Source organism: Elgaria multicarinata, chromosome 5, assembly GCF_023053635.1.
Source record: "Elgaria multicarinata webbii isolate HBS135686 ecotype San Diego chromosome 5, rElgMul1.1.pri, whole genome shotgun sequence".
In the NCBI taxonomy this organism is placed as follows: Eukaryota; Metazoa; Chordata; class Lepidosauria; order Squamata; family Anguidae; genus Elgaria; species Elgaria multicarinata.
Window position 1 is genome coordinate 8,126,072 of NC_086175.1, and position 12,349 is coordinate 8,138,420.

The window sequence follows — 12,349 nt, forward strand, 5'->3', positions numbered from 1 at the left end:
CCTCGGGATGACCCCGGGATAAACCTTAGGGTCTAGCTAAGGCCTTTGTCTAACATGTTATAATCTTCCCAAATAGATACCATGTTGCATTTCTAATTCAGACAGGTAGGCAACACCTACGGTGGTCACCTGCCCAGCCCAGTTGTTAACAGGGACAACTATCAAAACCATAAAAATAGAGGAGTGGCACCCTAAAGAGATGGTGAGGAGTCTTTTATGATGCTTTAGCCTTGCCCTAAATATGAGGTGCTTCCAGTCGGAGGGCTCCCAGCAACACAAATTAGAAGGCATTGTGCAGCTGGTTCTGTCTTTTTCTCCTTAAAGGGGTTTTCTGCAAAAAGAAAAAAAGTTGGGAGAAGTAGTGGGAAAGCACCGGATAGCTAGGAGTGGAAGATGTGGCCTGGAACCCACCCCACCGCTCGCTGAAATCCCATGAATGAGGCAAGGAGATGGTGCAAATAAAGCCGGGTTTGTTTTGTAAAGAAGGGGAGGGTGGAAGAGCCCGTTTGATTGGTGCTGTGAGGAGTCCTCCGTCTGGAAGCACCCAGAATGGCAACGAAGGTCCCTCAAAACGCCTTGGTTGGTTCCTGCCGAATAGCCAGAATAGGGGGGAGTGGGCGTTAAAAGACCAAAAATCCCCCTCAAAGGTCGTCCAGGAGGCTCGGAGGCTGCAACATCGCCGTGTGTGTGTGTGGACGGGCAGAGGGTGGGGTGGACTACAAAGCGCGAAGCCGGCCGTGGCTCCTGGCGAACGGCTATTCGGGAATTCTGCTTTCCTTGCGGGCACTCTGAAGGAATCCATGACTTCCAACAGCCAGCCCGCTTCCTTGTTCCGTGCAACCCCACAAACGGGCACAAACGAGGGCGCGCCGAAGAGGAGGGGCGCGCAGCCACCTCCGAGAAGCAGGCAAGGAGTCCGGGCTGGGGGAACTTCGGGGCATTCGGGCAGAGAGAACCTCACGCAATAGAAATGAGCAGGAGCCTCTCCCCACCCACCTCAAGCGCAGTAGGGCTGCCTGGACACCCGTTGAAGTGCGCGAAGCGCTGCCTCGAAACGGGTTCCCGCGTCCACGGAGTCTAACACGACCTGTGGCACCGGCTGGAGCGAGCGAGGCAGGCAGCGTTCAGACGCGCGGAGCAGGGACGCCTCCGCCTCCACACCAGCCCCAGGTCGGCAGCGTGAAGCCCTCGGCTGGGCTCGAATGGCGTGCGGGGGTGCGGGGGTGCGGGTGGAGGGGTCCTCCTGGGCACGCGACGAAGGCGCCTAGAGAAAGAGCGTCTAGACTCACCTTTGCCGCCGCCGCCGCCGCCGCCGCCTGCGCTTTGCCCCTTGAAAGGCTTCATGGCCACCTCTGGACGCGCGAGAAGACCGAGCGGCTGGCAGGCAAGGGTGGGGGAGCCTCCTGTCCTGCCCTCAGCGCCGGAGCCTCCGCCCGTCCATCGATTGAAGCAGCCCTGCGCTCCTGCTGCCGCCGCCGCCGCCTGGCCTAAAAAGAGCCAGCGAGCAAGAGCGCCCGCCCACCGCTCAGTTTCCTCAAGCGACTGAGGGGAAGGGGGAGATATAGGGGCACTGAAGGGCGCTTCCCCCCACCTCAGATTTGGGCCTGCCTGGAAAGCCCTCCCGCCCCATTTCCAGGTACCTGGTAAGAGGCGTGGCGGGGCTGATTGAGGGGCTGAAGAGGCTGCGCCCTCTGCTCATCTTCCAAGGCACAGAAAGCCACTTTAGAGTAGGACGACCGACCGTATGAAAAGGAGGACAGCCAGGGCTTCTGTATCTCTATTGAAAAGGGAATTTCAGCCCTGTTCTCCTTTTCATATGGTCACCCTACTTTAGAGCCCAGTGCTGTCTGCTCTCTGGCTGGCAGCACAGCGCAGACAGCCTATATTTATTTATTTTATTTATTTATTACATTTTTATACCTCCCAATAGCCGAAGCGCTCTGGGCGGTTCACAAAAATTAGAACCATGAGGAACATGATAAAACAACCAATAATCTAAAAACCCAAATACAAAATACAATATAAAAAGCACAACCAGGATATATATATATATATATATATATATATATAATTTTTTTTATTAAACTGGAGACAACAGGAATTGAACTGGGCTCTACCACTAATGTGAGGCACAACTCCCACCTGTCAGTGAACTAACCGCACACGTTCCAGGCCAGGTGCTTCATGGAGAGTTGGGCCTAGCTTCCAAGAACCATATGTTGATCTGGAGCACCTACCCCTAACTGGTCTTGTGGAGGGATTCCATTTTATGCAGGCTGTGCCAGATCAGGGGGCATATTTCGTCTGGGAGCCAAGTCCTGGCACAGATGAAGCCATGTGCCTGGTAGTACAAATGGTTTCAAGCAATTGAATTCTGGAGAGTGCATTGATCAAATAAAAGGGAAGAGAGCTGAAGTCAGGGGGCAAGCAGGCATGCCAGATTGACTGGAATGCTAAGGTGGGCAGTCAAATGACATCTGGAATTACAGGTAAGCATGGTCTAGGAGAACAAAATGAAGCGGGACATAGGCTGATAGAATTCTGCCAGGACAACTCACTGTGCATAACAAACACTCTCTTCTAACAACCGAAAAGACGGCTTTATTCATGGACTTCACCACATGGCCGACACCGAAATCAGATTGACTACATCCTTTGCAGCCAAAGGTGGCGGACATCTATACAGATGGTAAAAACAAGACCTGGAGCTGACTGTAGTTCAGATCACGAACTTCTTATTGCACAATTTAGAATCAAACTAAAGAGAATAGGGAAGACCCACAGATCACTTAGATATGAGCTCACTAATATTCCTAATGAATATGCAGTGGAAGTGAAGAACAGATTTAAGGGACTAGATTTAGTAGATAGGGTTCCGGAAGAACTATGGACAGAAGTTCGCAACATTGTCCAAGAGGTGGCAACAAAAACCGTCCCAAAGAAAAAGAAAACCAAGAAGGCAAGATGGCTGTCTGCTGAGACACTGGAAGTAGCCCAAGAAAGAAGGAAAGCAAAAGGCAACAGTGATAGGGGGAGATATGCCCAATTAAATGCAAAATTCCAGAGGTTAGCCAGAAGAGATAAGGAATTATTTTTAAACAAGCAATGTGCGGAAGTGGAAGAAGACAATAGAATAGGAAGGACAAGAGACCTCTTCCAGAAAATTAGAAACATCGGAGGTAAATTCCAGGCAAAAATGGGTATGATCAAAAACAAAGATGGCAAGGACCTAACAGAAACAGAAGAGATCAAGAAAAGGTGGCAAGAATATACGGAAGATCTGTATAGGAAGGATAATAATATCGGGGATAGCTCAGACGGTGTGGTCAGTGAGTGAGAGCCAGACATCCTGAAGAGTGAGGTCAAATGGGCCTTAAGAAGCATTGCTAATAACAAGGCAGCAGGAGACGACGGTATCCCAGCTGAACTGTTTAAAATATTGCAAGATGATGCTGTCAAGGTGATGCATGCCATATGCCAGCAAATCTGGAAAACACAAGAATGGCCATCAGCCTGGAAAAAATCAACTTATATCCCCATACCAAAAAAGGGAAACACTAAAGAATGTTCAACTATTGTACAGTGGCACTTATTTCACATGCCAGCAAGGTAATGCTCAAGATCCTGCAAGGTAGACTCCAGCAATTCATGGAGCGAGAATTGCCAGATGTACAAGCTGGGTTTAGAAAAGGCAGAGGAACTAGAGACCAAATTGCCAATATCCGCTGGATAATGGAGAAAGCCAGGGAGTTCCAGAAAAACATCTATTTCTGTTTTATCGACTATTCTAAAGCCTTTGACTGTGTGGATCATAACAAACTGTGGCAAGTTCTTGGTGGTATGGGGATACCAAGTCATCTTGTCTGCCTTGTGAGGAATCTGTATAACGAACAAGTAGCAACAGTAAGAACAGACCACGGAACGGTTTAAGATTGGGAAAGGAGTACGGCAGGGTTGTATACTCTCACCTTATCTATTTAACTTGTATGCAGAACACATCATGCGACGTGCTGGGCTTGACGAATCCAAGGCTGGAGTTAAAATCGCAGGAAGAAACATTAACAACCTCAGATACGCAGATGACACCACTTTGATGGCTGAAAGCGAGGAGGAGCTGAGGAGCCTTATGACAAAGGTGAAAGAAGAAAGTGCAAAAGCTGGGTTGCAGTTAAACCTCAAAAAAACCAAGATTATGGCAACTAGCTTGATTGATAACTGGCAAATAGAGGGAGAAAACGTGGAGGCAGTGACAGACTTTGTATTTTTGGGCGCAAAGATTACTGCAGACGCTGACTGCAGCCAGGAAATCAGAAGACGTTTACTTCTTGGGAGGAGAGCAATGACAAATCTTGATAAAATAGTTAAGAGCAGAGACACCACACTGACAACAAAGGTCTGCATAGTTAAAGCAATGGTATTCCCCGTAGTAACCTATGGCTGCGAGAGCTGGACCATAAGGAAAGCTGAGCGAAGGAAGATAGATGCTTTTGAACTGTGGTGTTGGAGGAAAATTCTGAGAGTGCCTTGGACTGCAAGAAGATCAAACCAGTCCATACTCCAGGAAATAAAGCCAGACTGCTCACTTGAGGGAATGGTATTAAAGGCAAAACTGAAGTACTTTGGCCACATAATGAGAAGACAGGATACCCTGGAGAAGAGTCTGATGCTAGGGAAAGTGGAAGGCAAAAGGAAGAGGGGCCGACCAAGGGCAAGATGGATGGATGATATTCTGGAGGTGACAGACTTGACCTTGGGGAAGCTGGGGGTGGCGACAGCCGACAGAAAGCTCTGGCGTGGGTTGGTCCATGAAGTCACGAAGGGTCGGAAATGACTGAACGAATAAACAACAAAAGATCTGTGAGCCCCCCTCTGGCTCATTCCAAAAGCAGTTGGGCTTTTTGAGTGTTCAAATTACACTTATGAAACACATCTAAATTTCCCTCCCCCTCCAAAGGTCCAATAGGAAAACTTGAAAAGCCCAGTTTCTCAGTGCTCCTGCTTCCTAGCCAATGCTACATCTTCTCCAAACCTCCCTAGAAACACCTTTCTCTAGCCCTCCCTATCAATCCTCCCTGCCCCCACCTTGCCCAAGAATTTTTTTTTACACTGACTATGTTAGGACGTCATACTGTGGTGTCCACAGTATGCAATGCCAGCTCAGGGATTGTCACATGGTTCTGCGAGTGTTAAACAATGCTCCCATAAACCCTACAATAGACCCACATGTCTAACCCTCACATAACCCACATGTGCTGGGTTTACATGACAAACTCTGAGCGGGACTTGCATATTCAAAATGGCAGCCACACGCATCCCACACACATGTCACAGCCTCACCATGGGGTTAAATAACCCATGGGTTGGTTGTCATGTTGTGCAAACAGGGGAGTGGTGGCTGAAGGCTCCCTTTCAAGAAGGAGAGTTTCAAATGATGCATAAAATGTAATTTCCAGCTGTAGATAATGGAGCATGTGGCCAATTGCAATCGTCCCTTGTAAAGCCCATTATCCTTAGCAGAAAATGACATTCCACACTCATTTGCACCCAAAGGAAGGCCCTACAAGGTCTATCCTTGTAGGGCCTTCTTGGCTCAGCAATACTACAAATGAGAAAGATCTTGGAATTGTTGTAGATCACAAGCTGAATATGAGCCAACAGTGCGATATGGCTGCAAGAAAGGCAAATGCTATTTTGGGCTGCATTAATAGAAGTATAGCTTCCAAATCACGTGAGGTACTGGTTCCTCTCTATTCAGCCCTGGTTAGGCCTCATCTAGAGTATTGCGTCCAGTTCTGGGCTCCACAATTCAAGAAGGATGCAGACAAGCTGGAGCGTGTTCAGAAGAGGGCAACCAGGATGATCAGAGGTCTAGAAACAAAGCCCTATGAAGAGAGACTGAAAGAACTAGGCATGTTTAGCCTGGAGAAGAGAAGATTGAGGGGAGACATGATAGCACTCTTCAAATACTTAAAAGGTTGTCACACAGAGGAGGGCCAGGATCTCTTCTCGATCCTCCCAGAGTGCAGGACACGGAATAACGGGCTCAAGTTAAAGGAAGCCAGATTCCGGCTGGACATCAGGAAAAACTTCCTGACTGTTAGAGCAGTGCGACAATGGAATCAGCTACCTAGGGAGGTTGTGGGCTCTCCCACACTAGAGGCCATCAAGAGGCAGCTGGACAACCATCTGTCAGGGATGCTTTAGGGTGGATTCCTGCATTGAGCAGGGGGTTGGACTCGATGGCCTTGTAGGCCCCTTCCAGCTCTGCTATTCTATGATTCTATGATTCTATCCTATGTCAAAATGAGCTCTCCACTGCCTGTTACTCTGGGAGAGTTAGGGATTGTCAGGGAGGTGAGAGGAGCAGCGGAGATAGGATGGAGGCCCCATTTCAAGTTACGTTCAACTGACCAAAGGAGAGATGGCCCTAGATTTAATCCAAATTTGCGTCCAGGCCCAGATATGAAATGTAAGCATTGCTGAAGCAATTGGAAGCATTGACTGCATCAGATTCAATTTGTATGTAAGTAGACAACTGACAAGAAATTCTAAACAGTCACATTTGACTTCAAAAGAGGAAACTTCTCAATAATGAGAGGGCTGGTAAAAAAGAAAAGAAAAAGGAAGATTAAAGTCAGGAGGGTTGAAGCTTTCCAAAATGCTTGGGATTATTCAAAACCACAATAATAAAAGTTCACCTAGAACGTATACTTCAGATTAGGAAAAGTGCCATCAAGTCCATGAGGATTCTAGCATGGTCAAGAAGTAGAGTCAAGGAACTAACTGAGGCAAAAAGGCTTCCTTCAAGAAAATTGCATTATTGGCTCCCATTGAGAACAAAATAACACACTTTTTTTTTGCAAAATAAAAATGCAAGGATACAATAAGGGATGCAAAAAACAAATTTTAGGAGCATATCACCCAAAACAGAGATGGGCACCTTGTGGCCTTCCATATGTTTTGGCCTACAACTCCCATCATGCCTCAGCATTGGCTATTCTGGTCAGAGCTCATGAGAGTTGCAGGCCGAAACAACTGGAAGAGCACAAGTTGTCCACTCCTGGGTAAAAATGTTACAATCAAGAACAACAATAATTAAAAACGCACACATCAGACTCATTAAACTAGCGGGGGGCCAGTCCAATAGATGACAAGGGTATGCTAAAAAGGAAAGAGAGATTGTAGAGAAGCTGGATTACTTATTTGAATTTATCTTCGCTGAAGGATTAGATTTCACCCTTGGGCTTTTTGCTTGGCTGTGAGGAAGCAGAATAGTTGTCCACCCTCCCACTATGGGACGAAGCCCTCAGGAAAGGGCAGGGCAGCTGTGCAGTGCCTGTTCCCTCTCAGTACTCGTCCACTTCTTCAGGGCTTTATTGTCCAAGGACTGAATCGGACTGCAGGGAGGAAGGAAAGCCACTTCTATTATTTCTTCTCCCACTTGCAGCTGAGCTGGACAGTGAGGCCACAGCTAGACCTATGATCCTATCCTGGATCATCCAGGGTTTGCCCCTGCCTGAGCACTGGATCCCCTGTGTGTCACCTAGATGAACAGGTTTGAACTCTGGACAATCCAGGGATAAACCTTAGGTCTAGCTATGGCCTAACTCAGTCTTCTCCTTTTCTCTTCTCCCTGAGGATGGGGGTGCCACATTACAAGGGAAAGGAGTGAACCTCAGCTCTGCCAATCCAACTCTGTAGTGAAGAGGAGGGCTCTCATACTATGGCATTGGTGCTGGTGCTGTGGGGTGAATAGGAGAGGGCCCACAAAGACCTGATGCCATCCCTGTTTGAATCAACTTGCAGCTGATTTACTCTGCATTCCTTAATTAACTCATGGAGAAGCTTTAGTTTATCTTAGTAATGCAATACTAGCAAACACTAGCAAAAACTAGTAAAGATTATCTTAATTTAGAAAACCACAGTGAATCATTAAATACCAGGGAATTGTGGATGAAACTGAAAAGAATAAAAGCAAACTATAAAAGCAGTTGCTATTAGATTCAAAAATGAGAATGCTACCCCCTTGCCTCATAGAACTACTTTTTGTTGAGGTAAAAGTTCACAACATCTGGAGTTAGACAGAACTCTTCGTCAGGCAGCATAGACAGATAACCAATAGTCAGCAGTATGAAAACAGCAAGGTTGCTTGAGCCTGCAACATTTTAAGCCACATGTCTCACTGCATCCTCCTCTTCTACCAGGTATTATGAAAAATTACAAGATGCAGAAGTTGTATAACAGGTGTCAGATTTTTGAAGAGAACCACGTTAGATATGTGATTTTAATTTGCCACAAGTGCAGTGTTGTGTTATATTTTTGTCAGTTTCAGAGTGTGAATGGGAACATGAGTGCAAAAGCAAATAAAGGAGAGCCTCATGTGGCGCAGAGTGGTAAAGGAGCAGTTTCTGCAGCTGAAACTCTCCCCACGGCCTGAGTTCGATCCCAGGGAAGCTGATTCTCAGGCAGCCGGCTCAGGTCGACTCAGCCTTCCATCCTCCCGAGGTTGGTAAAATGAGTACCCAGTTAGCTTGGGGAAAAGGTAATAACGGCCGGGGAAGGCAATGGCAAACCACCCCACTATAAAGCCTGCCAAGAAAACGTCAGCGAAAGCTGGCGTCCCTCCAAGCGTCAGTAATGACTCAGGGCTTGCACGAGAGGTTCCTTTCCTTTCCTTTCCTTCAGTTCAGTATGTCACAAATGTTTCATTCAAATTAAAATAGCAGATACCTTACACTTGCTAGTATTTGCATTTGGCCAGCTTATTTATGCTGCTCTGGTAGACAGAGAATACCCTCTTTATCCCTGAAGTCATTCCGTTGACAGCTATGCAGCCCAGCCAAAAGCATGCATACTTGGAAATAAATTCCATTTAGTTCAGTGGGGCATATCACAAGCAACTACATAGAACTGAGTCCAATTCTATACATGTTTATTCAGAAATAAATCTGCAAATTCAATAGAACTTGTTCTCTAGTGTCAAGGATAAAAACCAACTTTTGTTGTTTTATTGAGCTTAATACAGCTGTATAGAGAGAACCCTGCAGACAAAGAACTTCTCTGCAAGCAGTGTGAAAAGCAGATATATTTATACATGTTATTAGCATCTTAACCAATTAGCAGTTGGCAAAATTCTAAAGCAAAACAAAGATAGATCAAAGAAAACTTCTTCATCATGCAATAGGTGGCCCATAACTCTTCTAGAAATGTCAGATTGACCTGGGTGGTAAGGCCTAGGGTGACCACATGAAAAGGAGGACAGGACTCCTGTATCTTTAACAGTTGTATAGAAAAGGGAATTTCAGTGGGTGTCATTAGTATGCATGCAGCACCTGGTGAAATTCCCTCTTTATCACAACATTTAAAGCTGCAGGAACTATATTAGTGTGACCAGATACAAAAGAGAGCAGGGCTCCTGCAGCTGTTGTGATAAAGAGAGGATTTCACCAGGTGCAGCATGCATATAAATGGCACCCGCTGAGATTCCCTTTTCTATGCAACTGTTAAAGATACAGGAGCCCTGTCCACCTTTCCATATGGTCACCGTAGTCAGGGCTCCTTATCAAGCTAGCTTATTTGTCTCACGGTATATCAAAAGGTCTTGACAGTTAGAAATTCCAATTAAGCATTTCCTTCCATTCAAATAGTTTCAGCATTACAGCACATTCAGGCACATACATTCAGGCACACATACACATCATTCCAGTCCCATCATGCAGTTCATTCACCAAACTACATACAGAGGCCTACATACAGAGCAGGTATATCAGAGCAGGTGTATATATTGTGGGCTTGCTTTCTCACTAGTAAGCACAGCTAATATTGCAGCCTGAGCTTAAAATCACACCCTTTTGTAAAGGTTGCCAATTTGATGGCCCATAGGGTAACCATATTTTGGAAACCAAAAAGGAGAACAACATGGCTGCCCCAAGGGGGTGTGCCCACCAACATGTCCAGCCCCCAAAGGGGTGTGCCCACCCAAACATGGCCTTGGTCACAGGTCTGATTTCACAGCACACAATTAAGACAAACCTGTTCTACATAACATCTTAATGTTAATATCGCTGGAATAAAGAACAAGTGAGATATTCACTGTATCTGAAATTAACTTCACTCGTTCTTACTTTTGTAGCTTTTGTTGTACTTTGAAGCTTTTGCTATACTCTGTGTGATACAGTCCCCACTTCCCTCAAATATATTTTCTGACTGCAAATCCTTCACTGGATGACCATAGTCTCACCTTTCTGAACATTTAACACTCTTTCCCCATCACCTTTCTCATATCCATACTCACAGAGATTCAGCATAAATGAAGCAGTTGACAAGTACAGAAACATCTAATACAACAAACAAGCAAACAAGCATTCAGAAAGAGTCTAAACTTCTATTTCCATGCAAACATTAGACATGGAACAAAATGGATTAAAGGCTAGCACCTCTTAGCTTGTTTCAACTTCAACCTGACATAACAGTCAAAAACAACCAAGAAAAACACACCTACCTCATTGACATAGCAATACCTACTGACAAAAATGTTGCTGGAAAGGAAGAGGACAAGAGAGAAAAATATACACGACTGGCTATGGAAGTTAAAGAACAATGGCAACAGAAAAAAATTGCAATTATTCCGTTAGTCACATCAGTCACCAGCATCACATTATTATTATTATTATTTTACAGAAAACCTTCAGAAATTAGGTCTTCCAAAATACATGCATGCCAACATCCAGAAAGCAGGCATACTTAAAACATGTTCAATAGTCAGGAAATTTCTGAATCAGTAAAAGACAGCATAACTTGGCAAAGCCCAACATGTTCATCTAGAAAAACCACCATGAGCAAGAAAAGAAAGATTGATGATGATGATGATGATGGCAACCCTGTTAATTTTTTAAAATATTTTTTAAGAAGGATGAACAATTTTCAGCATTTTTTTACAAAACATACATCACGCCAATTATATCAAACAAATTGGAGAGGAAGGTCTATGGGTCAAAATGCATTATTTAATGGGAATATCAACTCCAAATCATCCCCCCCAACTCACACAAAGAAAACTATAGCCCTCCCCCCGCACATACTGCAAACATGCACATGCATCCATTCACTCAAAGCAAGGCATCCCATTCAGACATCATCACATCAATACAATCACACACTGCCAGCACACAAACACATACACACACACACACAGGATCACCAACTCCAAAACACATGCAGACACACATCCATTCACTAAAACAACTAGGTATCCCATTCACACATCAATACACACACTCAGGATCACACACTCCAAAACACACACACACACACACACACACACACACACACATTCATTCACTCAAACAACCAGGCACCCTATTCACCCATACACTCTCTCTCTCACACACCTTAATCTTACCTGCTACTTGCTTCTTCTCTTGCTGCTGCTGCTTCCTCTCTTCCTCCTCCTCCTCCTGGGCTGGCAATCATGCCAGCCCAGCAGAAGGCTAGATTGGTGTGGGGGAGGGCTGGAGGATGCATTCCTGGAAGTCCAGGAATGTGTCCTCCATCCCCCCTCCCCAAGCCAATCTCGGCCTTGTCCGCAGCCTTCTCCTGGGCTGTTGTGATGGCACCAGTGCAGCAGAAGGCTAGACTGAGGCGGAGGAGGGTGTGGAAGGGCTGGAGGATGTATTCTGGAAGCACCGGAAGCACTTCCTTCAAGCCCTTCAGGCACTTCCTTCAGGCATTTTTTGGGGGCTGCGTGATCACGCTGGCCAAGAAAAAAAGGCCAGATCAGCACAGGGGAGGGCACGGTTTCCCAGACATTTTTTAAAATTCTGGAATTTCCCCCCGGACTCTGGATTGGGCCCCCATTTCCAGACTTATCTGGGGGGATCCGGACGTATGGTCCACTCATGTTTAAAAGGCATTTCCCTCCTCTCTTTCCCCCCTACCAGATAGATATCCCTCCTGTAGTTTGCTGTAGCTAAACAATAATTAACAATTATTAATTAATAGATTAATAAACCTGTTAATCAGTACAATAACAAAGAATCTTGTGGCACCTTAGGCTACACATACTGTACCTGGGTGGTGCTTTCTATGCAAAATTGTAAATAGTTGCTACATTGCACCAGGAACCTGTCTTTTGCTTTCCTGGCCTCCTAGGGCTCCATCACACGTGAGAAAACACACTTCCTACCGTTGCTTCTCCACTCCTGGTTTCATTGCTCAGTTACTTCCTGTTTCAAAACAGGAAGTAAACAATGAGCACGAGGCCCATTCAGTTGGATGTTCTAATCATGCTGCTTCTCCTGCATGCAGCAGGAGAGAGCAGCAACTTCTGGTTTTAAAAATATTTTGGACT

The 12,349-nt window shown here is 45.7% G+C and overlaps 2 protein-coding genes across 2 annotated transcripts in view; both read right to left on the reverse strand.

Moving 5' to 3' along the window:
• RGCC (regulator of cell cycle) overlaps positions 1-1,103 on the reverse strand; it is a 34,016-nt gene extending 32,913 nt beyond the window's left edge. The window contains exon 1 of the mRNA XM_063127423.1: positions 1,088-1,103. The gene's annotated coding sequence lies outside the window, so the exon portion shown is untranslated. The remainder of the gene's footprint in view (positions 1-1,087) is intronic.
• Positions 1-12,349, reverse strand: part of NAA16 (N-alpha-acetyltransferase 16, NatA auxiliary subunit) — a 439,249-nt gene that overhangs the window by 362,648 nt on the left and 64,252 nt on the right. The window lies entirely within an intron of this gene.